General features: G+C 39.6%; 1 protein-coding gene across 1 annotated transcript in view; it reads right to left on the reverse strand.

The window, feature by feature from the left end:
- Positions 1-26,931, reverse strand: part of DTNBP1 (dystrobrevin binding protein 1) — a 120,194-nt gene that overhangs the window by 40,399 nt on the left and 52,864 nt on the right. The window lies entirely within an intron of this gene.

Raw genomic sequence — 26,931 nt, forward strand, 5'->3', positions numbered from 1 at the left:
AAAGCAAGGGGATAGGATGCTGTCTTAGTACTCCATCCATCCAACGAATATTTACTGAGTCCTGTGCCAATCACTGTCTAGACACGCTGGATGCAGCAGAGAAAAGCCAGATAAGTGTATGTCAGGTTTGCATGTTAGAGAAAGAAAAGAATGTGTGTCAAAAGTAAAACAAAGCCAGGTAAAGGGAGAGAGAGAATAATGCACAACTTAAAACATGGACACCTTTGAAAAGGCAGCAGGAAGAAAGGAACGGTGTAGGCAGAGGGCTTAGGAGTAGCCCCAGGCCACGGCAGGGCGTGCTGGGCCCTCAGAAGGAACAGCGGGCAGCAGCTGGGGCTGGACAGAGGGGCCAGGAAAGAGTGGGAGGAGGTGAGGTGGGGGTGGGGGGGCAAACCGCTGGGTGACTCAGGCCAAGCAAGGAGCGAGAAGGGCGCTGTTCTCAACAGGATGAGAAGCCGCAGGGTGTCTGGAGCAAGGAGGTGATACTCCGTGTGGAGGGTGACAGCAAGGCAGGGACTGGGCGAGGAAGCCACCGCAGCTTCCAAACACAGCCGAGGCAGCTGGACCAGACGGCAGTGGGTGAGACGGTAAGGAACGGTCAGATCCGGGATCTAGTGTGAAGGCAGGGCTGACCGGGGTTATTGAAGAATTGGACGTGAGGTGTGAGAGCAAGAGAGGAATCAAGCAGCATTTTATTTTTTGGTTGTGTGTTTGTTTTGGTCAAAGCCCCAAGATGAATGGTGGCGTCACTGGGATGAATGAGCGGCCAGGAAGGTGGGAAGATGAGTGTGAAGACTTCAGGCTTTGCCGTGTTGAGCCAAAGTTGCCTGTAAGCACAGCTGTACAGACCCTGAGTTGGCAGTTGGCTTTTCCAGCCTAGAATTTAGGGGAGAGGCGGGATAGGAGCCCTTTAATCAGGGAGTCACTAGCATCAGATGGTATTTAACGCCTGGGGACTGATGAGACCACAGAAGGTGAGAGAAGAGGCCCAAGGATTGAGCCTGGAGGCACTGCACCACCTGGGATGAGGGGAGTAGAAAGGACAGTGAGGCAAATGCGACTGAGAGAAAGAAGAGTGAACTACGGGGAAAATCAGAGTAAGTGCTGGAATGATTCAGCAGCCGATGTAGGAAGAGAGAAGGAAAAAGTGCCAGAGCGAAGTCCTTGAGGAGGAGAGAGCAGATGGGAGGCGGTGCGCAAAAGGAGAGCTGGAGAAGCGGAGACATCCCACCGATCAGGGAGGTGGCAGAGAGCAAGACACGGGGGTGGGGAGAGTCAGTGGAAGGAACGCATACAGGTTCTCTTCTGATTGCTTCTATCTCCTCGGAGGAGTCAGGAGAAATCAGCTGAGAACAAGGAGCAGAGATGGGATGCTGGCAGTCTGAGCAAAGAGGAGCGGAGGTGAAATGCAGCAGGAGTGCCAGTCTGTGCTCAAGGCTCTCCAGTAAACTGTGGACAAAATTTAAAGTGAGACCTCAGGGAAGGTTGAAGGCTTTTTCCAGCCACATCCAGCTGCTCAGGATCAGACACCATGCAGGCAGAGTTTAACTTAACCAATTAAATTTTGCCAACAAAATTTGGCAACAAGAGGTTGAGAACTGCAAAGCGTTATTCCAGAGTACTAGAAAAATTAATTACCCCTATGGCAAAAAACTGATGCTCACTTCATACTACACATCCATATAAGTTCCAGATTCGTTAGAGTGAAATGAGCAAATGATAACTGAGCTGGAATAAAAACCGGAAGAAATTACAAGTTAACATTTATTTCTTAGGATTGGGAGGGAACTTTTTAAGCATTAAAAACAATGGAGGATGTCGTTTTAAAATATTCACTTGAATACGTAGAAATATTAAACTTCCATGTGTAATAAAAATGCAAACAGAATTAAAAGACAAATAACCAAGCTGAGAGTTTAAATACCTGTAGTAAATATGACAACAATTTGATATCCTTAATATGTAACATCCTCACCCACAATCATTAAGTACACTAAACTCCCTCTTGGAAGTGGCCAGAAGCCTGAACAAAACGATTCACCACCGTCTACTTTTGTTTATGGAACGGGCACACCTCTACAAGGAAAGCCACATGACTGTTTGGTTTTCCAACAGGGCTCAGTCAGCCACTTGACTGGGCCCGGAAATCCATAAAACTCATTAGGTATGGACCAGTCTTCTGAGAAAGTGCAAACTCCATCACGTGCCCAAAACAGTTTCAACAGCTGAGCTACAAGAGCCCATAGGTTATTTTCCAGCACAAACCTCCAGAAAACTGAGGAAAAAACTCATGCAGCTCCATATGAATTCAACAAATAAAATCTCCTTTTGAGCCTGACAGGTAAAATTTTCACAGAACTCTCCTTTCTGTGGGACTGAGATTTAGTTTTTCTGAAAGGTATAATTTTTGCTGTCAAGTGTATACCATGTTCCAGCAAAAAGGTAATGAAATAGAACAGCTGTATTTATTCATGATACCAAACATACATGATATACAACAAAAAGTTGTCCTGATACATTTCCAAAAAGACTCTATTGCTATAATTATTGTTTACAGGATAGTAGTATATAATCATTATAAGAAATTACAGAAGGGTAACATTTAAGCATCACAACGCTGATCTCAAGGCCCTACTTTTGTGTAGTTTAATACCTACACAAGCTGTTAGAATTACAACTCCTCTTCAATATAAACTGTCATCTTTGGGAGTTCTAGGTCATGGCACAGCATGACATCTTATGACAGGTATTAGAACAAAGAATCAACTAGATCTTAAAAATAAACTGTCTTAGAGCCAAAATTAACAGGGAGGATATGAATATTTCTGTAGTATAGAACATAGATACTGACTTCATTTAAATACTAAGTTATATAACATAAACCAGCATTTTAAACTTACACATATAGACATGTGAGGAAAAAAGCAGATACTTAAAATCTGGCCAGTATTCACCAACAAATCAAGATTTTCAGGGAGTAATTTCTTAAATCATTTTAAAAAATTAAATTTAATACCAGATTATACCTGTATTCAAATCTTTGCTCTTAGAACCACCATGTTAAGATAGTGTAACTGAGGGAAGAAGAGAAAACATCATTTATTATACACTCCCTATAAATACTTTAAAAATAAGCACTAAAGTTCTCACTTCCTCCATTCTTACCAGTTTATTCCTGAACACTTAACAAGTAACGAATAAGGATGTGAAAATACCTCGAGTTAGAATTTCATTCCATGATGCTCCAGTGTTATAATGAATCCCTGAGCTATCACTTTGCTTCGGTTAATGTGTCTAAGCTTAAAGAGCTTGAAGGGTTTGCTACACTACACAAAAGACAGACATGAGAAAGGGAGAAGAAGAAGGAAGTTTCCCTTTAATTCAAGTTCAACTTTAATACATAATCTCAGAAACAGAAAAATCACAACAGAGTAACAAAGAGCTCAGGGACGACGTGTACTTCTTTCATTTTTGTCTTTGGAAACAAGTGGGCTTCCATCTGACAACATGATATATAAATGTCATAACATGTGCCACCTTAAAGGCAAAATACAGAATTTTTAAAAATGCAATAATTATTAAAAAATTATTCCTCAGTAATCTCCATGGGTAGAATAAATTACTCAACCAAAAAAAAAAAAAAAGCCACAGATTAATTTCTAAGGTATAATTTTTGCAGTAAATTCCACAAATTCAATATCCTTATATGTGTTATTTATAAAAATACCACAAGTAGACATCATAAAACCATCACCAACAGGTGACAGGGAGCACTGAAGTTCTGTATAATTAGGGAAATAACATACAGGTTTTAATCTGTATAAAGCATTATTACATTTTCAAAATCCATTTGGAAAATCATCCGTTTTACAGGAACCAATATAGTAGCACGGAATGAACTTTAACTTTACATTATTACTGGATACAGCTCACATGTTTAACTATAGTAACTGCTTCTTGGAAAATGGACATACTAGCAGCAAGGGATGCTGAGTTAGTTTTATGGAGCTGTACATTAGTACTGGGCTCATTACTCTAACGGCTGGCATTGCTTTCCTGGCATTTTATATTTATCTTATAAATGTGCTGCCTCATAAAAATGACTGGGGAATTTTACCTGATGGATAAGACACAAAATTATAAAAGCAGAAGTCCTACATTTCCATGCAACATTTTTTACTTATTTGTTTTAGGTATTAATTTAGTAATTATCATGTCTTTGTAATATAAAGAAACAAATAATGCTTTCATTAAAATATACTGTGTAGGTTCAAATCAAGGTGAAATTTAATTTCTGCTCTTCAGTGATGTGTCACCTGCATACCATGCAAATACCTCAATGTACCCAAGCACGGAGGTAAAAATGTTAAAGAAAAGCAGTGAAGGAAAAAAACATAAAGTTCCACCTACAGGGATTCCTCTGATTATTTTCGGTGAGTCCTGGAGATGACATGGATGTGAGAACTGAACAAGTAAACAGAAGCTCAGTGCTGGTCAAGTGAAACCTCCAGTCACCAGGCAGCTCCCCTGATGTGCATCTTCTGGGATGTTGAACAAAGGAAGTGAGGCTGAAGCCAGAAGCAGGTTTTTCCAAAGAAATTCTATCAAGCCTGTTAGTTTTCTGCTGATGGCTTACGCAGACATATACAGGAAGCTGCTGCCTCTATAAAAGCCAAATGCAAGCTCTGAGGGCTCTGGTGTGCAAAGATGTATGCACAGATCTGGGGCCATACCAAATGCTGCTCAGAAACAGGGGGAGGGAGGCTGAAAATATACTAAAGCATCTGCATCTGTCATGTAGGCACAAAGACACATTAGTAACATACCACAAGAGAAGAAACCTTGCTATCTGAAAGTAATAAAATAAAGATTAAGAATACAGTTTGTTTCCTAACACAGAAGGTATCTTTAAATTTCCCCCAATTCATTTTCAACATGGCTTTAGCCTAAAGGTTCCTTCAAATTCAGCAACACTAACCAGTAGCTTGGAATGTGCTATGTATTTTTAGTAAGTATCTTAAATCATCACAATTCCAATAGTTACAGATACTTGTCAACAGTCTTTTCCTGTTTCAAATCGTATGCTCTGAACCCCACTCCCTCTGGTCCGCTCTGCATCACAGCTTCATCAACCAGCCACTCTCACTGCCCTCAGCCTCTCCCTCTCTACAGCCTCTTTTCCTTTTCCATACAAAGGCACTCATATTTCTCACAAATTAAAAAACATTCCTCCCTTCAACCTGACCCTCCCCTCTAGCCTCTCCTCTCTTCTTTCCTCCTCTAAGCCTTAGCTTTTGAAAGCACCGCTCTACTTCCCCATTCACTCAAATGTTTAGTAAGTACCAACGTGCCAGGCACCTGGGGTCACATGGCGAACGAGGCAGAACCTCCCACTCATCCCCTCATCCTCCGCCATCTGGGCTCCCCTCCCGTCCCTACACTGGAACACCCATGCTGCTGAAATTATTCCAAGTAACATCACCAATTAGCCTTTAGATAGCCTTCTCAGACTATCTTCCACTCTGTCCTCTCCACCACGTGACACTGCTGCTTGGCATTTCCTTGAAATGTTCTCCACTGAGCGACACCACTCTCTCCCCCTTACCTCTGTGGCTGACTGCTGGCAGCCTCCGTTACAAGGAACTAGTTCTCTTCTTATGCCTGTCCAGTGAATTCTAGTGCTTCCCAGATTTCTATCTATTGTCACCTTTGTTTTCTTCTGCCTGCTCTCCGTGAGCAACTGCATCCAAACCCAAGGCTCCCCATTCCCACCTGTGTGCTGACTGTCCCCAATTCAGCTCACATCTCTCTTCCGACGTCCAACGACCCACTGGACACTTCTACCTGTAATGTCTCATAGACACCTCAAATTTAATATGCTCAAGACAGAATTCACTCAACAAGAATAAAATATTTACAATTACCAAAAGAAGTGTGAGACTTGTATATTGAGAATAACAAAACACTGCTAAGAAAAATCAAAGCTATAAATAAATGAAGACACATTCCATGTTCATGAATGGGAAGACTCAATATTGTTAAGATAGCAATTCTCCCCAAATTGATCTAGAAATTCAAAACACTCCCTATCAAAATCCCAGCATGATTTTTTTTGTAGAGATAGACAAAATGATCCTAAAATTTATATAGAAATGCAAAAGACCTAAAATAGCCAAAATTATTTTTAAGAACAAAGTTGGAGGGCTTATACTTCCCAATTTCAAAACTGCACTAATCCAGGCAGTGTGGTATTGGCAACAAGGAACAAAACTGAGAGTCCAGAAATAAACTCTTTACATTTATGGGCAAGGTGCCAAAGCAATTCAATGGGGGAAAAAGCCTTTTCCAAAAAACGTTCTGAGACAATTGGATATATGTAAAAAACAAAAAAACTTACTCTTACATCACTCAAAACACAAAAATTGACTCAAAATGGATCATAGGAAAAAAAAAATGGATCGCAGACCTAAATCTAAGAGTCTACAATAACAAGTGTTGGCAAGGGTGAGGAGAAACCACAACCCCCATACACAGCTGGTAGGAATGTAAACAGTACCACTGCTTCAAAGAACAGCTTGGCAGTTTCTTAAAAAGTTAAGCATAAACTTATCATATGATCCAGAAATTCCAGTCTTAGCTATATACCCAAGAAAAATGAAAACATATGTCCAAAGTCTTGCATATGAAAGTTTATAGCAGCATTATTCACAATAGCCCCAAAGTGGAAGCAATCCAAATATCCATCAACCAGTGAACGGATAAACAAAATGTGATAAATTGATACAATGGGATTTTTTTTTTTTTTTGGCTGCATTGAGTCTTCGCTGCTGCACGCAGGCTTTCTGTAGTTGCAGCGAGCGAGGGCTACTCTGTTGCAGTGCGCGGGCTTCTCATTGCAGTGGCTTCTCTTGTCGTGGAGCACAGGCTCCAGGTGCATGGGCTTTGGTAGCTGCAGCACATGGGCTCAGTAGTTGTGGCTCGTGGGCTCCAGAGCGCAGGCTCAGTAGTTGTGGCGCACGGGCTTAGCTGCTCCGCGGCACGTGGGGTCTTCCAGGGCCAGGGCTCAAACCCATGTCCCCTGCATGGGCAGGCGGATTCTTAGCCACTGTGCCACCAGGGAAGCCCATATACAATGAGATATTAATTCACCAATAGAAGAAAAACAATCTACTGATATATACTACAACATGCATGAACTTCAAAAATTTAACATGAGTGAAAGAATCCGGAAGCAAAAACACGATATATTGTATGACTGCATTTATATGGAAGGTCCAGAAAAGGAAAATCTGTAGAGACAGAAACTGCTTAATGACTGCCTGGGGCTGGGAATACAAAACGGTACCGAATGCAAGGGAGCAGAAAGGAATGGTCGTGGGTGATGAAATGTGCTAAAACTGGATTGTGATGATGGTTGCACAACTTTATACGTTTACTGAAAATCACTGACTTGTACACTTAAAAATAAATGAAACAAATCAAACCTCAATGAAAGTGTTTTAAAAAAGCTTTTCTCTATCAGATACCAAAAAGTTTTGCACTTTTGTGGGATTACTGGGAACTGGCCTGCAGTCATTAATAAACTGATACTTTTACCTCCTCCCCAAAAAGCCAACAGAATTCACTATGGCTCCCTCCCAAATCTGCTCCTCTGCCTTTATTACATATCCTGGTAGGTGAAAAAATCTATCTACCCACATGTCCTAGCCAGAATTCCAGTCATCCTAGACTCCTCACAACAATCATGAATTCCAGTCATCCTAGACTCCTCACAACAATCATGAAATTCACTTAGATTCTTGAATCTGGGTCTTTCTCTCCATTCTACAACTGCCTTCATTCAAGTATGTTTAACAGTTTCTCAACTAACCCCTCTTGCTCTAGACCTGCTCTCTTCCAATTTATCTTCCATATGATCCCAGAAAACTTGCTCTACAGTGCAAGTCAGATCCTGCTACCCTAATTAAAACCCCTACCTGGCTCTCTCAGTTACAACAGTGACTGCTGGGCTCTTCGGACCATGCAGTCCTGCCATGAACAAAAACTTTTAACATGCACCCCAAATGTGTATATTTATATAACATATACATCAATTCCTGTATTAGTTTATTATAGAATGTACACAAAACTTAAAAGGATGACATAAAAAAGAAAGAAATGTAAGTTCCAGTTTTCTTCTCCACAACTATTACATTGCATACTCACTTGCCTCTTTGCAGACCACTGGTCCAAAGGAAAAAGCCTAACCTCCTTTGCATGACATGTAAGCTGTGAGGCATGTGTTCCCTGCCTACACCTCAACTTCATCCCTCACTACTTCACCCACACATCATATGCTTCAGCACTAACTAATTGTTCATAGTCATCTCATTGAACAAGAAGGTAAATTTTAACTTGTATTCCTTTTTTTAAAAATATCTTTATTGGAGTATAATTGCTTTACAATGGTGTGTTAGTTTCTGCTGTATAACAAAGTGAATCAGCTACACATATACATATACTTATATCCCCATATCCTCTCCCTCTGGCGTCTCCCTCCCAACCCTCTAGGTGGACACAAAGCACCGAGTTGATCTCCCTGTGCTATGCGGCTGCTCCCCACTAGCTATCTATTTTACATTTGGTAGTGTACATATGTCCATGCCACTCTCTCACTTCGTCCCAGCTTACCCTTCCCCCTCCCCATGTCCTCAAGTCCATTCTCTATGTCTGTGTCTCTATTCCTGTCCTGCCCCTAGGTTCTTCAGAATATTTTTTTTCTTTTTAACATTCCATATATATGTGTTAGCATACGGTATTTGTTTTTCTCTTTCTGACTTACTTCACTCTGTATGACAGACTCTAGGTCCATCCACCTCACTACAAATAACTCAATTTCGCTTCTTTTTATGGCTACAATTCCATTGTATATATGTGCCACAACTTCCTTAACCATTCATCTGTTGATGGACACTTAGGTTGCTTCCATGTCCTGGCTATTGTAAATAGTGCTGCAATGAACACTGTGGTACATGACTCTTTTTGAATTATGGTTTTCTCAGGGTATATGGCCAGTAGTGGGATTGCTGGGTCATGTGGTAGTTCTATTTTTAGTTTTATAAGGAACCTCCATACTGTTCTCCATAGTGACTGTATCAATTTACATAACCACCAACAATGCAAGAGCATTCCCTTTTCTCCACACTCTCTCCAGCATTTATTGTTTGTAGATTTTTTGATAATGGCCATTCTGACCGGTGTGAGGTGATACCTCATTGTAGTTCTGATTTGCATTTCCCTAATGATTAGTGATGTTGAACATCCTTTCATGTGTTTGTTGGGAATCTGTATATCTTCTTCCGAGAAATGTCGATTTAGGTCTTCTGCCCATTTTTGGATTGGGTTGTTTGCTTTTTCATATTGAACTACATGAGCTGCTTGTATATTTTGGAGATTAATCCTTTGTCAGTTGCTTCGTTTGCAAATATTTTCTCCCATTCTGAGGGTTGCCTTATTGTCTTGTTTATGGTTTCCTTTGCTGTGCAAAAGCTTGAAGTTTCATTAGGTCCCATTTGTTTATTTTTGTTTTTATTTCCATTTCTCTAGGAGGTGGGTCAAAAAGGATCTTGCTGTGATGTACGTCATAGAGTGTTCTTCCTATGTTTTCCTCTCAGAGTTTTACAGTGTCTGGCCTTACATTTAGGCCTTTAACCCATTTTGAGTTTATTTTTGTGTATGGTGTTAGGAAGTGTTCTAATTTCATTCTTCTACATGTAGCTGTCCAATTTTCCCAGCATCACTTATTGAAGAGGCTGTCTTTCTCCATTGTATATCCTTGCCTCCTTTGTCAAAGATAAGGTGACTACAATGCGTGGGTTTATCTCTGGGCTTTCTATCCTGTTCCATTGATCTATATTTCTATTTCTGTGCCAGTACCATATTGTCTTAATTACTGTAGCTTTGTAGGATAGTCTGAAGTCAGGGAGCCCGATTCTTCCACCTCTGTTTTTCTTTCTCAATATTGCTCTGGCTGTTCGGGGTCTTTTCTGTTTCCATAAAAATTGTGAAATTTTTTGTTCTAGTTCTGTGAAAAATCCCATTGGTAGTTTGATAGGGATTGCACTGAATCTATAGATTGTTTTGGGTAGTATAGTCATTTTCACAATGTTGATTCTTCCAATCCAAGAACATGGTATATCTCTCCATCTGTTTCTATCATCTTTAATTTCTTTCATCAGTGTCTTACAGTTTTTTGCATACAGGTCTTTTGTTTCCCTAGGTAGGTTTATTCCTAGGTATTTTATTCTTTTTATTGCAGTGGTAAATGGGTGTGTTTCCTTAATTTCTCTTTCAGATTTTTCATCATTAGTGTATAGGAATGCAGGAGACTTCTGTGCATTAATTTTGAATCCTGTTACTTTAACAAGTTCATTGATTAGCTCTAGTAGTTTTCTGGTAGCATCTTTAGGATTCTCTACATATAGTATGTCATCTGCAGTGACAGTTTTACTTCTTCTTTTTCAATTTGTATTCCTTTTATTTCTTTTTCTTCTCTGATTGCTGTGGCTAAAACTTCCAAAACTATGTTGAATAACAGTGGTGAGAGTGGGCAACCTTGTCCTGTTCCTGATCTTAGTGGAAATGGTTTCAGTTTTTCACCATTGAGAAAGATGTTGGCTGTGGGTTTGTCATACATGATCTTTGTTATGTGGAGGTAAGTTCCCTCTATGCCTACTTTCTGGAGGGTTTTTATCATAAACGGGTGTTGAATTTTGTGAAAAGCTTTTTCGGCATCTACTGAGATGATCATATGGTTTTTCTCCAATTTAATATGGTGTATCACATTGATTGATTTGCATATATTGAAGAATCCTTGCATTCCTGGGATAAACCCCACTTGATTATGGTGTATGATCATTTTAATGTGCTGTTGGATTCTGTTTGCTAGCAATTTGCTGAGGATTTTTGCATCTATGTTCATCAGTGATATTGGCCTGCAGTTTTCTATGTTTGTGTCATCTTAGTCTGGTTTTGGTATCAGGGTGATGGTGGCCTCGTAGAATGAATTTGGGAGTGTTCCTCCCTCTGCTAGATTTTGGAAGAGCTTGAGAAAGATGGGTGTTAGCTTTTCTCTAAACGTTTGACAGAATTCGCCTGTGAAGCCATCTGGTCCTGGGCTTTTGTTTGTTGGAAGAGTTTTAATCAGTTTCAATTTCAGTGCTTGTGATTGGTCTGTTTATATTTTCTATTTCTTCCTGTTTCAGTCTCGGAAAGTTGTGCTTTTCCAAGAATTTGTCCATTTCTTCCAGGTTGTCCATTTTATTGGCATATAGTTGCTTGTAGTAATCTCTCATGATCCTTTGTATTTCCGCAGTGTCACTTGTTACTTCTCCTTTTTCATTTCTAATTCTATTGATTTGAATCTTCTCCCTTTTTTTCTTGATGAGTCTGGCTAATGGTTTATCTATTTTGTTTATCTTCTCAAAGAACCAGCTTTTAGTTTTATTGATCTTTGCTATCATTTCCTTCATTTCTTTTTCATTCATTTCCAATCTGACCTTTATGATTACGTTCCTTCTGCTAACTCTGGGTTTTTTTTCTTCTTCTTTCTCTAATTGCTTTAGGTGTAAGGTTAGGTTGTTTATTTGAGATGTTTGTTTCTTGAGTTAGGATTGTATTGCTATAAACTTCCCTTTTAGAACCGCTTCTGCTGCATCCCATAGATTTTGGGTCGTGTTTTCATTGTCATTTGTTTCTAGGGTTTATTTATTTATTTTTTTTGCGGTACGCAGGCCTCTCACTGTTTTGGCCTCTCCCGTTGTGGAGCACAGGCTCCGGACGCACAGGCTCAGCAGCCATGGCTCACGGGCCCAACCGCTCTGCGGCATGTGGGATCCTCCCGGACCAGGGCACGAACCCGTGTCCCCTGCATCGGCAGGTGGATTCTCAACCACTGTGCCACCAGGGAAGCCCTGTTTCTAGGTATTTTTTAATTTCCTCTTTGATTTCTTCAGTGGTCTCTTGGTTATTTAGTAGTGTATTGTTTAGCCTCCATATGTTTGTGTTTCTTTACAGATTTTTTCCTGTAATTGATATCTAGTCTCATAGTGTTGTAGTTGGAAAAGATACTTTATATGATTTCAATTTTCTTAAATTTAGCAAGGCTTGATTTGTGACCCCAGATACGATCTATCCTAGAGAATGTCCCATGAGCACTTGAGAAGAAAGTGTATTCTGTTGTTTTTGGATGGACTATCCTATAAGTATCAATTAAGTCCATCTTGTTTAATGTATCATTTAAAGCTTGTGTTTCCTTATTTATTTTCATTTTGGATGATCTGCCCATTGGTGAAAGTAGGGTGTTAAAGTCCTCTACTATGATTGTGTTACTGTCGATTTCCCCTTTTATGGCTGTTAGCATTTGCCTTATGTATTGAGGTGCTCCTGTGTTGGGTGCATAAATATTTACAACTGTTATATCTTTTTCTTGGATTGACCCCTTGATCATTATGTAGTGTCTTCCTCTGTGTCTTGTAATAGTCTTAATTTTAAAGTCTATTTTGTCTGATATGAGGATTGCTACTCCAGCTTTCTTTTGATTTCCATTTGCATGGAATATCTTTTTCCACCCCCTCACTTTCAGTCTGTATGTGTCCCTATGTCTGAAGTGGGTCTCTTGTAGACAGCATATATACAGGTCTTGTTTTTGTATCCATTCAGCCACTCTATGTCTTTTGGTTGGAGCATTTAATCCATTTACATTTAAGGTAGTTATCAATATGTATGTTCCTATTCCCATTTTCTTAATTGTTTTGGGTTTGTTATTGTAGGTCTTTTCCTTCTCTTGTGTTTCCTGCCGAGAGAAGTTCCTTTAGCATTTGTTGTAAAGCTGGTTTGGTGGTGCTGAATTCTCTTAACTTTTGCTTGTCTGTAAAGGTTTTAATTTCTCCATCAAATCTGAATGAGATCCTTGGCTCGGTTATCTTGGTTGTAGGTTTTTCCCTTTCATCACTTTAAATATGTCCTGCCACACCCTTCTGGCTTGCAGAGTTCCTGCTGAAAGATCAGCTGTTAACCTTATGGGGATTCCCTTGTATGTTATTTGTTGCTTTTCCTTGCTGCTTTTAATATTTTTTCTTTGTATTAAATTTTTGATAGTTTGATTAGTATGTGTCTTAGTGTGTTTCTCCTTGGATTTATCCTGTATGGGACTCTCTGGGCTTCCTGGACTTGATTGACTATTTCCTTTCCCATATTAGGGAAGTTTTCAATTATAATCTCTTCAAATATTTTCTCAGACCCTTTCTTTTTCTCTTCTTCTTCTGGGACCCCTATAATTCAAAAGTTGGTGCATTTAATATTGCCCCAGAGGTCTCTGAGACTGTCCTCAATTCTTTTCATTCTTTTTTCTTTATTCTGCTCTGCAGTAGTTATTTCCACTATTTTATCTTCCAGGTCACTTATCCATTCTTCTGCCTCAGTTATTCTGCTATCGATTTCTTCTAGAGAATTTTTAATTTCATTAATTGTGTTGTTCAGCATTGTCTGTTTGCTCTTTAGTTCTTCTAGGTCCTTGTTAAACGTTTCTTGTATTTTCTCCATTCTATTTCCAAGATTATGGATCATCTTTACTATCATTACTCTGAATTCTTTTTCAGGCAGACTGTCTATTTCCTCTTCATTTGTTAGGTCTGGTGGGTTTTTGCCTTGCTCCTTCATCTGCCGTGTATTTCTCTGTCTTCTCATTTTGCTTAACTTACTGTGCTTGCAGTCTCCTTTTCGCAGGCTGCACGTTTGTAGTTCCCATGGTTTTTGGTGTCTGCCCCCAGTGGGTAAGGTTGGTTCAGTGGGTTGTGTAGGCTTCCTGGTGGAGGGGACTGGTGGCTGTGTTCTGATGGATGAGGCTGGATCTTGTCTTTCTGGTGGGCAGGTCCACGTATGGTGGTGTGTTTTGGGGTGTCTGTGACCTTATTATGATTTTAGGCAGCCTCTCCGCTAATGGGTGGGGCTGTGTTCCTGTCTTGCTAGTTGTTTGGCATGGGGTGGCCAGTATTGGAGCTTGCTGGTCGTTGAGTGGATCTGGGTCTTAGCATTGAGATGGAGAACTCTGGGAGACCTCTCGCCAAATGATATTACATGGGGCCAGGAGGTCTCTGGTGGACCAGTGTCCTGAACTCGGCTCTCCCACCTCAGAGGCTCAGGCCTGACACCTGACCGGAGCACTAAGACCCTGTCAGCCACACGGCTCAGAAGAAAAGGGAGAAAAATAAAATAAAATAAGAAAAAGGAAAAAAAATAAAGTTATTAAAAAATATATTATTAAAAATTTAAAAATTAAAAAAAAGAAAGAACCAAACCAATAAACAAGTCCACCAATGATAACAAGCGCTAAAAACTCTACTAAAAAGCCAAAAAAAGAATCCAAAAAAACCCCAGACAGACAGAACCTTAGGACAAATGGTAAAAGCAAACCTACACAGACAAAAATCACACAAAGAAGCATACATATACACAATCACAAAAAGAGATAAAGGAAATATATATATATATATAAAGGAAGAGAGCAACCAAATCAATAAACAAATCTACCAATGATAATAAGCTCTAAATACTAAACTGAGATAAACATAAAACCAGAAACAAATTAGATGCAGAAAGGAAACCCAAGTCTACAGTTGCTCCCAAAGTCCACCTCCTCAATTTGGGATGATTCCTTTACTATTCAGGTATTCCACAGATGCAGGTACATCAAGCTGATTGTGGAGATTTAATCTGCTGCTCCTGAGGCTGTTGGGAGAGATTTCCCTTTCTCTTCTTTGTTCGCACAGCTCCCGGGGTTCAGCTTTGGATTTGGCCCCGCCTCTGCATGTTAGGTCACCCCCTGTTGTCTTTCGTGAAGTCTGAGGTCTTCTGCTAGCGTTCAGTAGGTGTTCTGTATGAGTTGTTCCACATGTAGATATATTTTTGATGTATTTGTGGGAAGGCAGGTGATCTCCACGTCTTACTCCTCCCACCATCTTGAAGGTCTCCCCCTTAACTTGTATTCTTGAAATAAAATAAACATCTCCGCATTTTTGCAATTGTTCTTTCTTCTTCCTGGAATGTCCTTATTACCCTTTTCTGCCAGGTCAGCACTCAAGTGCCTCTCTCTAAATAGTTCATTACTCCTGCCTCAGTGTGCTCATTTTTATTCTAATATTTTTTACATTGTATTGAAATTGTATATTTGCCTTTCTATCCTATAAGCTTTGCCACAGTGCTTTTAGCTCCTTGAGGACAGAGGACAGCTGTCTTACCCAACCTGAGTCTCCACTACCTAAATATTGCCAAATGGCAGCTGAAGAGTTTTGTCTTACATGTTAAGCTAACTCTTTGAGTTGAACCAACACATTCTACCCAAGTTTGCCATCTATCTATTACATCCAAATTTGTGGCATGCTACGGCTGCCAAGCCAACAGTACACGTAATCCATACCCAAGTCATCCAAACAAGTGAGCCTCCTGATGGTCTCAGAATTCTCCAGTTCAGACAATCTCATTAATTTTATCTCTTCTTTTTAACACAAATTTAGCCATGATTATCACTGGGAACTGTTCCACCTCAAAGATCTCAAACTGAAATTCTTTCTTTGACCACAAGATCCCCCTCAACAACCAAGGTGTTTTTCACCTTTAGGGCATAGCCATCCCCAGTACCTTGTATCTGGCTTATTTTACTGGTCTCATCAGGCCTCTCCTTTCTGGCCTGAATTCCATGGCCAATCATTTTAATCATGATCTCATTAGCACCCAAGATTACCATGATCTGCTGATCCACCATATATGCTCTTTAACTCCCAGCTTTGTGTTAACCAAAGCATATTTGTTTTGGTTTATATATCTACTTCTGAGCCTAGCCTTGCAAATTCAGACTACCTCCGTACACAGATTCTTTTTCCTGTATTACCTGCCAGCCTTTCCTTCTCTAAGGTCTCAGAGAAAGAGATGTCCTGGATCCTCTACAAGGATAATCTATCTGGATCTTTTTTCCCATCTTCTCTAGATCTTAATCAACTCCTTAACATCTTCAACTTCACCTTCTCCCCTGACCTTGTTCCTGATTCTATCTCAAGTGACCTTTTCATCTCTTACCTAATTTCTCGTGTACTTCTGATTTACAATCTGGATTCTCCCTTTACAAACAACTCTGTCAGGTCACCAGTTGTCTATTCATCCCCATTCTGCTCAACTTTTTTGCATTACTTATAGCACTGATAACCACTTCTAGTTTAAACTTTCTCCTCTCTGGACTTCCTGTCACTGAATTGTCTTGGTCTTCCTCCAGTTTCGATGACCACTCTGGCCCTGTCTCCTTCATTGGCTCCACTTCCCAGAGCTAAGCCTTAAATGTGATCACACTGTATCAGGCTGGTCTTACCTGCCTTTCCCCACATACTCTCATGATGATCTACCCACTGTGATAGTGATAACCCCTAAATCCTGGCATGTTTTCACACTGTCAGTCACATTTCTGACACAGTTGGGTAATGTTGTATTGAGGAGGAGATTACACTGGATGTCCTCTTATATGATACAACTGGATCCCATGTTGGTCATTTAATTTTTCAAAAGGCAGTTAATATAGCAATCCATTAAACACCACTTTAATTTAAAATATAACCATACTTTTTCCCCTGAATTCTTTGAGTATAGGTCGACTTGTTGAGAAAATCCTTGTATAAGCCACCTATACTGCACTGGGTAAAATTTCCGCCTATTTTTAAAAGCAGAGCAGGAATTTAAGATCTGTGAAGCAATCTGTGCATAGAACCTTTCAGAATATTTATTATTTTCCTCCAAGTCTTTTCTAATTCCTAATTATACATTTTGCAGCAATTTTTAAAAGCTATTTACCTATATTAAGTCTTCCAAAGCAGTCAACTTAATCTTCTTACAAACAGTTCTCCTTAATGATGAGGTTTCATCATTTTATCTGATATTTAATTAAACTGCATATTAAGGGTGTGGAGAAAAGGGAACCCTCCTACACTGTTGGTGGGAATGTAAATTGGTACAACCACTATGGAAAACAGTATGGAGGTTGCCTAAAAAACTAAAAATAGAACTACCATACGATCCAGCAATCCCACTCCTAGGCATATACGCAGAGAAAACCATAATCTGAAAAGATACGTGCACCCCAATGTTCACTGCAGCACTATTTACAATAGCCAAGACATGGAAGCAACCTAAATGTCCATCAACAGAGGAATGGATAAAAATGATGTGGTACATATATACAGTGGAATACTACTCAGCCATAAAAAATGAAATAATGCCATTAGCAGCAACATGGATGGACCTAGAGATTATCATACTAAGTAAAGTAAGTCAGACAGAGAAAGACAAATATCATATGATAGCACTCATATGTGGAATCTAATTTTAAAAATGATACAAATGAACTCATTTACAAAACAGACTTACAGATATTGAAAACAAACTTATGGTTACCAAAGGGGAAACATGGAGGGGTGGGGAGGGAGGCTAAATCAGGAGCTTGGGATGAACATACACACACCACTATACATAAGATAGATGACCAACAAGGACCTGCTGTATAACAAACACAGGGAACTCTACTCAATATGCTGTGATAACTTATATGAGAAAAGAATCTAAAAATGAATGAAAATATGTATGCGTAAAACTGAATTATCTTGCTATACCCCAGAAACTGACACAATATTGTAAATCAACTATACTCCAGTAAAGCTAAAATTAAAAAAAACCCAAAACACTGCACATTACAATAACGAGGGTAAATGAATTTGGGAACAAACAATTCACTCTGGGTAGCAATGAAAGTATTTGGCCGTACTGGCGAGTAGACTATCAGCCACGAGCATTCAGCACGCTGTGGTATCAGTCAGTGTGTTTTACAGAGAAAAAGGAGAGTGACAGTTAATTTGGTAAGGCACATAAGTGAAAGAAAAAGAACAAGTTCACATATTAAAGCCATGTTAAGTCGGGAATGATATGGAGATAAGAACAGTAACCAAGCCTAGATGTCCTCACCTCTACTCTTTTCAGTGCCACGATATTTCTAGACTGATACTTAAGAGTGATTAAGATTCATATATGAAATGACAATCTATTTTAAAAATTAAACTGGAAAAATGATGAAAATCCCTAAATAACAGACACATCTATTTGTGGCCAATTTCCTATGTCTTTAAGGACTGTGAAAAACTTACTTACTCTACATGTAGTTACAATGATGGGTTTCCTTCCCTGCTGAAAATAAAAAATTAAGACTTTTAAGATCCTACCCACCTTTTTATATTGTAATAATATTCAAGCGACTATCATTAAAGAGTTTAAATGAATGCAGTATTTGGGGGAACAGAGAAAACCTTCCTGTTGCCAATATTTTAAAAAAACAAATAATAAACAATTAGTTTCAATAATGCTGTAGAGACTTGTTAAGTACTTCACAAGTGCAAGGTGAACTTAACTCATTAACCTCAATGGAGTACAGAAGGAAGAACCCAGAACTCAGTGGATCATACTGTTCTACGTTACTAACTTTGAGGATTACTAATTTTCCCTTTTTGTCCCCCAAAGTTAGCTCTTCCCCAACTTAGCAAGAACCTTCTAAATATAACTACAAGTAGAATAAAACAATTGGAGGAAGTAAAACCTTTTGTTTTCCTGCAACATATAAAGGAAAAAGAAAGGCAAAAGCAATGTTCAAAAAATAAGCAATTGTTATAATATGTTTGAATGAATTTTTCTCCTCCACTAATGACTTGGAAGAGCAGTTATATTTCTCCTTTTCTTATTAGATGCTATTCACGCTTTTGAAATATTAGCAAAACACTCAAAAGGCAGAGCTTGGTTCAAGATGGCGGAGTAGAAGGATGTGCTCTCACTCCCTCTTGCGAGAACACCAGAATCACAACTAACTGCTGAACAATCATCGACAGGAAGACATTGGAACTCACCAAAAAAGATAACCCACATCCAAAGACAAAGGAGAAGCCACAATGAGATGGTAGGAGCGGCGCAATCACAAGAAAATCAAATCCCATAACTGCTTGGTGGGTGACTCACAAACTGGAGAACACTTATACCACAGAAGTACACCCACTGGAGTAAAGGTCCTGAGCCCCATGTCAGGCTTCCCAACCCGCAGGTCCGACAATGGGAGGAGGAATTCCTAGAGAATCAGACTTTGAAGGCTAGCGGGATTTGACTGCAGGACTTCAACAGGACTGGGGGAAACAGAGACTTCACTCTTAGAGGGCACACACAAAGTAGCATGCGCATCGGAACCCAGGGGAAGGAGCAGTGACTCCATAGGAGACTAAACCAGACCTACCTGCTAGTGTTGGAGGGTCTCCTGCAGAGGCAGGGGGTGGCTGTGTCTCACCGTGAGGACAAGGACACTGGCAGCGGAAGTTCTGGGAGGTACTCCTTGGCGTGAGCCCTCCCTGAGTCTGCCATTAGCCTCACCAAAGAACCCCGGGTAGGCTCCAGTGTTGGGTCGCCTTAGGCCAAACAACCAACAGAAAGGGAACCCAGCCCCACCCATCAGCAGACAAGCAGATTAAAGATTTACTAAGCTCTGTCCACCAGAGCAACACCTAGCTCTACCCACCACCAGTCCCTCCGATCAGGAAACTTGCTTAAGCCTCTTAGATAGCCTCATATACCCAAGGGCAGACAGCAGAAGCAAGAACTACAATCCTGCAGCCTGTGGGACAAAAACCACATTCACAGAAAGATAGACAGCATGAAAAGGCAGAGGGCTATGTACCAGATGAAGGAACAAGATAAAACCCCAGAAAAACAACTAAATGAAGTAGAGATAGGCAACCTTCCAGAAAAAGAATTCAGAATAATGATAGTGAAGATGATTCAGGACCTCGGAAAAAGAATGGAGGCAAAGATCGAGAAGATGCAAGAAATGTTTAACAAAGACCTAGAAGAATTAAAGAACAAACAGAGATGAACAATACAATAACTGAAATGAAAAATACACTAGAAGGAATCAACAGCAGAATAACTGAGGCAGAAGAACGGATAAGTGACCTGGAAGACAGAATGGTGGAATTCACTGCTGCGGAACAGAATAAAGAAAAAAGAATGAAAAGAAATGAAGACGGCCTAAGAGACCTCTGGGACAACATTAAACGCAACAACATTCGCATTATAGGGGTCCCAGAAGGAGAAGAGAGAGTGAAAGGACCAGAGAAAATATCTGAAGAGACTATAGTCGAAAACTTCCCTAACATGGGAAAGGAAATAGCCACCCAAGTCCAGGAAGTGCAGAGAGTCCCATACAGGATAAACACAAGGAGAAACACACCGAGACACATAGTAATCAAATTGGCAAAAATTAAAGACAAAGAAAAATTACTGAAAGCAGCAAGGGAAGAACGACAAATAACATACAAGGGAACTCCCATAAGGTTAACAGCTGATTTCTCAGCAGAAACTACAAGCCAGAAGGGAGTGGCATGATATACTTAAAGTGATGAAAGGGAAGAATCTACAACCAAGATTACTCTACCCGGCAAGGATCTCATTCATATTTGATGGAGAAATCAAAAGCTTTACAGACAAGCAAAAGCTAAGAGAATTCAGCACCACCAAACCAGCTCTGCAACAAATGCTAAAGGAACTTCTCTAAGTGGGAAACACAAGAGAAGAAAAGGACCTACAAAAACAAACCCAAAACAATTAAGAAAATGGTAATAGGAACATACATATCGATAATTACCTTAAACGTGAACGGATTAAATGCTCCAACCAAAAGACACAGGCTTGCTGAATGGATACAAAAACAAGACCCATATAATATGCTGTCTACAGGAGTCCGACTGCAGACCTAGGGACACATACAGACTGAAAGTGAGGGGATGGAAAAAGATATTCCATGCAAATGGAAATCAAAAGAAAGCTGGAGTAGCAATACTCATATCAGATAACACAGACTTTAAAATAAAGAATGTTACAAGAGAAAAGGAAGGACACTACATAATGATCAAGGGATCAATCCAAGAAGAAGATAAAACAATTATAAATATATATGCACCCAACATAGGAGCACCTCAATACATAAGGCAACTGCTAACAGCTATAAAACAGGAAAGCGACAGTAAAACAATAACAGTGGGGGACTTTAACACCTCACTTACACCAATGGACAGATCATACAAAGAGAAAATTAATAAGGAAACACAAGCTTTAAATGACACAATAGACCAGATAGATTTAATTGATATTTATAGGACATTGCATCCAAAAACAGATTACACTTTCTTCTCAAGTACACATGGAATATTCTCCAGGATAGATCACATCTTGGGTCACAAATCAAGTCTTAGTAAATTTAAGAAAATTGAAATCATACCAAGCATCTTTTCTGACCACAACACTATGAGATTAGAAATCAATGACATGGAAAAAAACATTAAAAACACAAAAACATGAAGGCTAAACAATACATTACTAAATAACCAAGAGATCACTGAAGAAATCAAAGAGGAAATCAAAAAATACCTAGAGACAGGGCTTCCCTGGTGGCGCAGTGGTTAAGAGTCTGCCTGCCGATGCAGGGGACACGGGTTCGTGCCCCGGTCTGGGAAGATCCCACATGCTGCGGAGCGGCTAGGCCCGTGAGCCATGGCCGCTGAGCCTGCGCGTCCGGAGCCTGTGCTCCGCAACGGGAGAGGCCACAACAGTGAGAGGCCCAGTTACCACCAAAAAAAAAAAAAAAAAACAAAATACCTAGAGACAAATGACAATGAAAACATGATGATCCAAAACCTATGGGAGGCAGCAAAAGCCGTTCTAAGAGGGAAGTTTATTGCTATACAAGCCTACCTCAAGAAACAAGAAAAATCTCAAATAAACAATCTAACCTTACACCTAAAGGGGCTAGAGAAAGAAGAACAAACAAAACCCACAGTTAGCAGAAGGTAAGAAATCATCAAGATCAGAGCAGAAATAAATGAAATAGAAACAGAACAATAGCAAAGATCAATAAAACTAAAAGCTGGTTCTTTGAGAAGACAAAATCAATAAACTCCTCAAATCAATAAAATTAGAAATGAAAAAGGAGAAGTTATAACAGACACCACAGAAACACAAAGCATCCTAAGAGACTACTACAAGCAACGCTATGCCAATAAAATGGACAGCCTGGAAGAAATGGACAAATTCTTAGAAAGGTATAACCTTCCAAGACTGAACCAGGAAGAAACAGAAAATATGAACAGACCAATCACAAGTAATGAAATTGAAAGTGTGATTAAAAATCTTCCAACAGGGCTTCCCTGGTGGCACAGTGGGTGAGAGTCTGCCTGCCAATGCAGGGGACGTGGGTTTGTGCCCCAGTCCAGGAAGATCCCACATGCTGCGGAGCACCTGGACCCGTGAGCCATGGCTGCTGAGCCTGCGCGTCCGGAGCCTCTGCTCCGCAATGGGAGAGGCCACAACAGTGAGAGGCCTGCGTACCACAAAAAAAAAAAAAAAAAAAAATCTTCCAACAAACAACAGTCCAGGACCAGATGGCTTCACAGGTGAATTCTATCAAACATTTAGAGAAGAGCTAACACCCATCTTTCTCAAATGCTTCCAAAAAATTGCAGAGGAAGGAGCACTCCCAAACTCATTCTATGAGGCCACCATCACCCTGATACCAAAACCAGACAAAGATACTACAAAAAAAGAAAATTACAGACCAATATCACTGATGAATATAGATGCAAAAATTCTCAACAAAATACTAGCAAACAGAATCCAACAACACATTAAAAGGATCATACACCATGATCAAGTGAGATTTATCCCAGGGATGCAAGAATTCTTCAATATATGCAAATCAATCAATGTGATACACCAATATTAACAAATTCAAGAAGAAAAACAATATGATCATCTCAATAGATGCAGAAAAAGCTTTTGACCAAATTCAACACCGATTTATGATAAAAACTCTCCAGAAAGTGGGCATAGAGGGAACCTACCTCAACATAATAAAGGCCATATACGACAAACCCACAGCAAACATCATTCTCAATGGTGAGAAAGTGAAAGCATTTCCTCTAAGATTAGGAACAAGATAAGGATGTCCACTCTCACTACTATTATGCAACATAGTTTTGGAAGTCCTAGCCATGGCAATCAGAGAAGAAAAAGAAATAAAAGGAATACAAATTGGAAAAGAAGTAAAACTGACACTGTTTGCAAATGACATGATACTATACATAGAAAATCCTAAAGATGCCACCAGAAAACTACTAGAGGTAATCAATGAATTTGGTGAAGTTGCAGGATACAAAATTAATGCACAGAAATCTCTTGCATTCCTATACACTAATGATGAAACACCTGAAAGAGAAATTAAGGAAACAGTCCCATTTATCACTGCAACAAAAAGAATAAAATACCTATATGCAAAGAATAAAAAGAATAAAAGACCTGTATGCAGAAAACTATAAGACAATGATGAAAGAAATTAAAGATGATACCAACAGGTGGAGAGATATACCATGTTCTTGGATTGGAAGAATCAATATTTGGAACATGACAATACTACCCAAAGCAATCTACAGATTCAATGCAATCCCTATCAAACTACCAATGGCATTTTAAAAAATTAATTAATTTATTTATTTTGGCTGCACTGGGTCTTCGTTGCGGTACACAGGCTTCCTCTGGTTGCGGTGCGCGGGCTTCTCACGTTGCAGAGCATGGGCTCTAGGCGTGCGGGCTTTAGTAGTTGTGGCTCGTGGGCTCTAGAGCACAGGCTCAGTAGTCATGGCGCACAGGTTTAGTTGCTCCGCGGCACATGGCATCTTCCCGGACCAGGGCTCGAACCCGTGTCCCCTGCACTGGCAGGTGGATTCTTAACCACTGCGCCACCAGGGAAACCCCTATGGCATTTTTAATGGAACTAGAACAAAAAAATCTTAAAATTTGTAGAGAGACATAAAAGACCCCGAATAGCCAAAGCAGTCTTGAGGGAAAAAAACGGAGCTGGAGGAATCAGATGCCCTGACTTCAGACTATACTACAAACTTACAGTAATCAAGGCAATATAGTATGGGCACAAAAACAGAAATATAGATTAATGGAACAAGACAGAAAGCCCAGAGATAAACCCACACACCTATGGTCAACTAATCTATAACAAAGGAGGCAAGGATATATAATGGAGAAAAGACAGTCTCCTCAATAAGTGATGCTGGGAAAACTGGACAGCTACATGTAAAAGAATGAAATTAGAACACTGCCTAACACCATACATAAAAATAAACTCAAAATGGATTAGAGACCTAAATATAATACCAGACACTATAAAACTCTTAGAGGAAAACATAGGAAGAACACTCTTTGACATAAATCACAGCAAGATCTTTTTTGACCCACTTCCTAGAGTAATGGAAATAAAAACAAAAATAAACAGATGGGATCTAATGAAACTTAAAAGCTTTTGCACAGCAAAGGAAACCATAAACAAGACAAAAAGACAGCCCTCAGAATGGGAGAAAATATTTGCAAACGAATCAACAAAGGATTAATCTCCAAAATATATAAACAACTCATGCAGCTCAATGTTAAAAAAACAAACAACCCAATCCAAAAATGGGCAGAAGACCTAAATAGACATTTCTCCAAAGAAGACATACAGATGGCCAAGAAACACATGAAAAGTTGCTCAACATCACTCATAATTAGAGAAATGCAAATCAAAACCACAGTGAGGTATCACCTCACACCAGTTAGAATGGGCATCATCAGAAAATCTACAAACAACAAATGCTGGAGAGGATGTGGAGAAAAGGGAACCCTCTTGCACTGTTGGTGGGAATGTAAATTGATACAGCCACTATGGGAAACAGTATGGAGGTTCCTTAAAAAACTAAAAGTAGAACTACCACATGACCCAGCAATCACACTACTGGGCATATACCCAGATAAAACCATAATTCAAAAAGACACATGCACCCCAATGTTCATTGCAGGAATATTTACAATTGCCAGATCATGGAAGCAACCTAAATGTCCATCGACAGATGAATGGATAAAGAAGATGTGGTACATACATACAACGGAATATTACTCAGCCATAAAAAGTAACAAAACTGGGTCATTTGTAGAGACGTGGGTGGACCCAGAGACTGTCATACAGAGTGAAGTACGTCGGACAGAGAAAAACAAGTATCGCATATTAACGCATATACGTGGAACGTATAAAAATGGTACAGATGAACCGGTTTGCAGGGTAGAAATTGAGACACAGATGTAGACAGCAAACGTATGGACACCAAGGGGGGGAAGCCACGGGGGAGTGGGGGTGGTGGTGTGATGAATTGGGCAATTGGGATTGACATGTATACACTGATGTGTATAAAATGGATGACTAATAAGAACCTGCTGTATAAAAAAATAAATTCAAAAAATAACACTCAAGAGGAAAAAATTTTCAATGACTATTAGTTCTTTAAAACACTAGATATGATACAATAATCAGTTTAGGGTCTGTTCAAATTTGAGAGCTTTAATTGGCCTGTGGGTAGGTTGGATGTGCTGTTAAATATTGTGCATAATTAGGGATGTGTGTGTAAACAAGATATTTCAGCACAAATTGAATTATTCTATCAGGTAATATGTAACACTATCTAACCTTTTGCAAACTGCTGGTCTCCTTTTTTTCTGTGAATACTGTCATACAAAAAAAAAAAAAAAGCCTCAGTACTGAGATGCAAGCAAAGTTGACATTTTGCATAATCTGTGTTCCTGCCTGTCTTTTAATATTAAGTTGCTTTTTTTCTTCTAACATAAGAAGATGCTAGCAGACTAAAAGAAAAGAAGGAGAGGGAGAATAATATTTTATGAGGGTTTCAAATCTTATTTTAAACCAGTGAGGAAAAATAATGTACATGAGTTGTGGTTCACAAATTGATTAAGAATAATGATGTAGCCATGATAATACATCACATGATCATTGAACATGGCCCTCAACAAACTGGCCATGAACTTAATCATTTACTATAACTAGTGAGTCAAATAGAAACTCAGCCAAAACAAGTTTGTCTGATTATAGTCATAGTAGGAATAAGCCTTTATACCTTTTACCTTGCGGGTTACTTATTTTCTCTAACACATCCAAATAAATCATACACGTGAACAATTCAGCTGTAAATAATATATGGAAAATCTTTAACCAGTAACTCTAAAAGTCAATACTAGCTTATATATGAAACATAATAAGCAATAATTCAAAGTCTTCTTGGTTACTGAAATTCTCTGAGAAAAGAAATTTCACTACTCAATTGCTAATGAGTAATTGAAAAGTGGCAAACTGGAAGGGATTTCGGCTGTTGGAAAGTTTGTGGTTTTCCCTATTTTTCACAAGTGTTTCCCCATAACCAGTAAGGGTCAACGTGACCAAGAATTATTCTTCAGTGCCCACCTGCAACAGTTCCCTAAAATTAAAAAGCAATGCTGGGCACTTTTAGTATCTCAGAATATAGTTCATCAAAGCTTGTAATTTTACAGATTGAGAAACTAAGGCTGAAAAAGATAAAGAGATGTATCCAAAGTTACAAGATGGTGGCAGAGCACGACCCAGCACTGAAAACCTTGCAGGAGGTTCATGTGACTCTGGGTCAACTGCAGGGCCACCTCTCTGCCTTTATCACCACAGCCTCTACGTGTGGCCCAGGCTCAGCACAACAGAAACCAGAATCTTTTTAAATCATGATTCTCTGGGACTTCCCTGGTGGTCCCATGGCTAAGACTCCGTGCTCCCAATGCAGGGGGCCCGGGTTCAATCCCTGGTCAGGGAACTAGATCCCACATGCCACAACTAAGAGTCCACATACTGCAACTAAAGATCCTGTGTGCCACAACTAAGACCTGACCCCGCACAGCCAAATAATAAATAAATAAATG

This window comes from Tursiops truncatus, chromosome 10 (assembly GCF_011762595.2).
Source record: "Tursiops truncatus isolate mTurTru1 chromosome 10, mTurTru1.mat.Y, whole genome shotgun sequence".
Lineage (NCBI taxonomy): Eukaryota > Metazoa > Chordata > Mammalia > Artiodactyla > Delphinidae > Tursiops > Tursiops truncatus.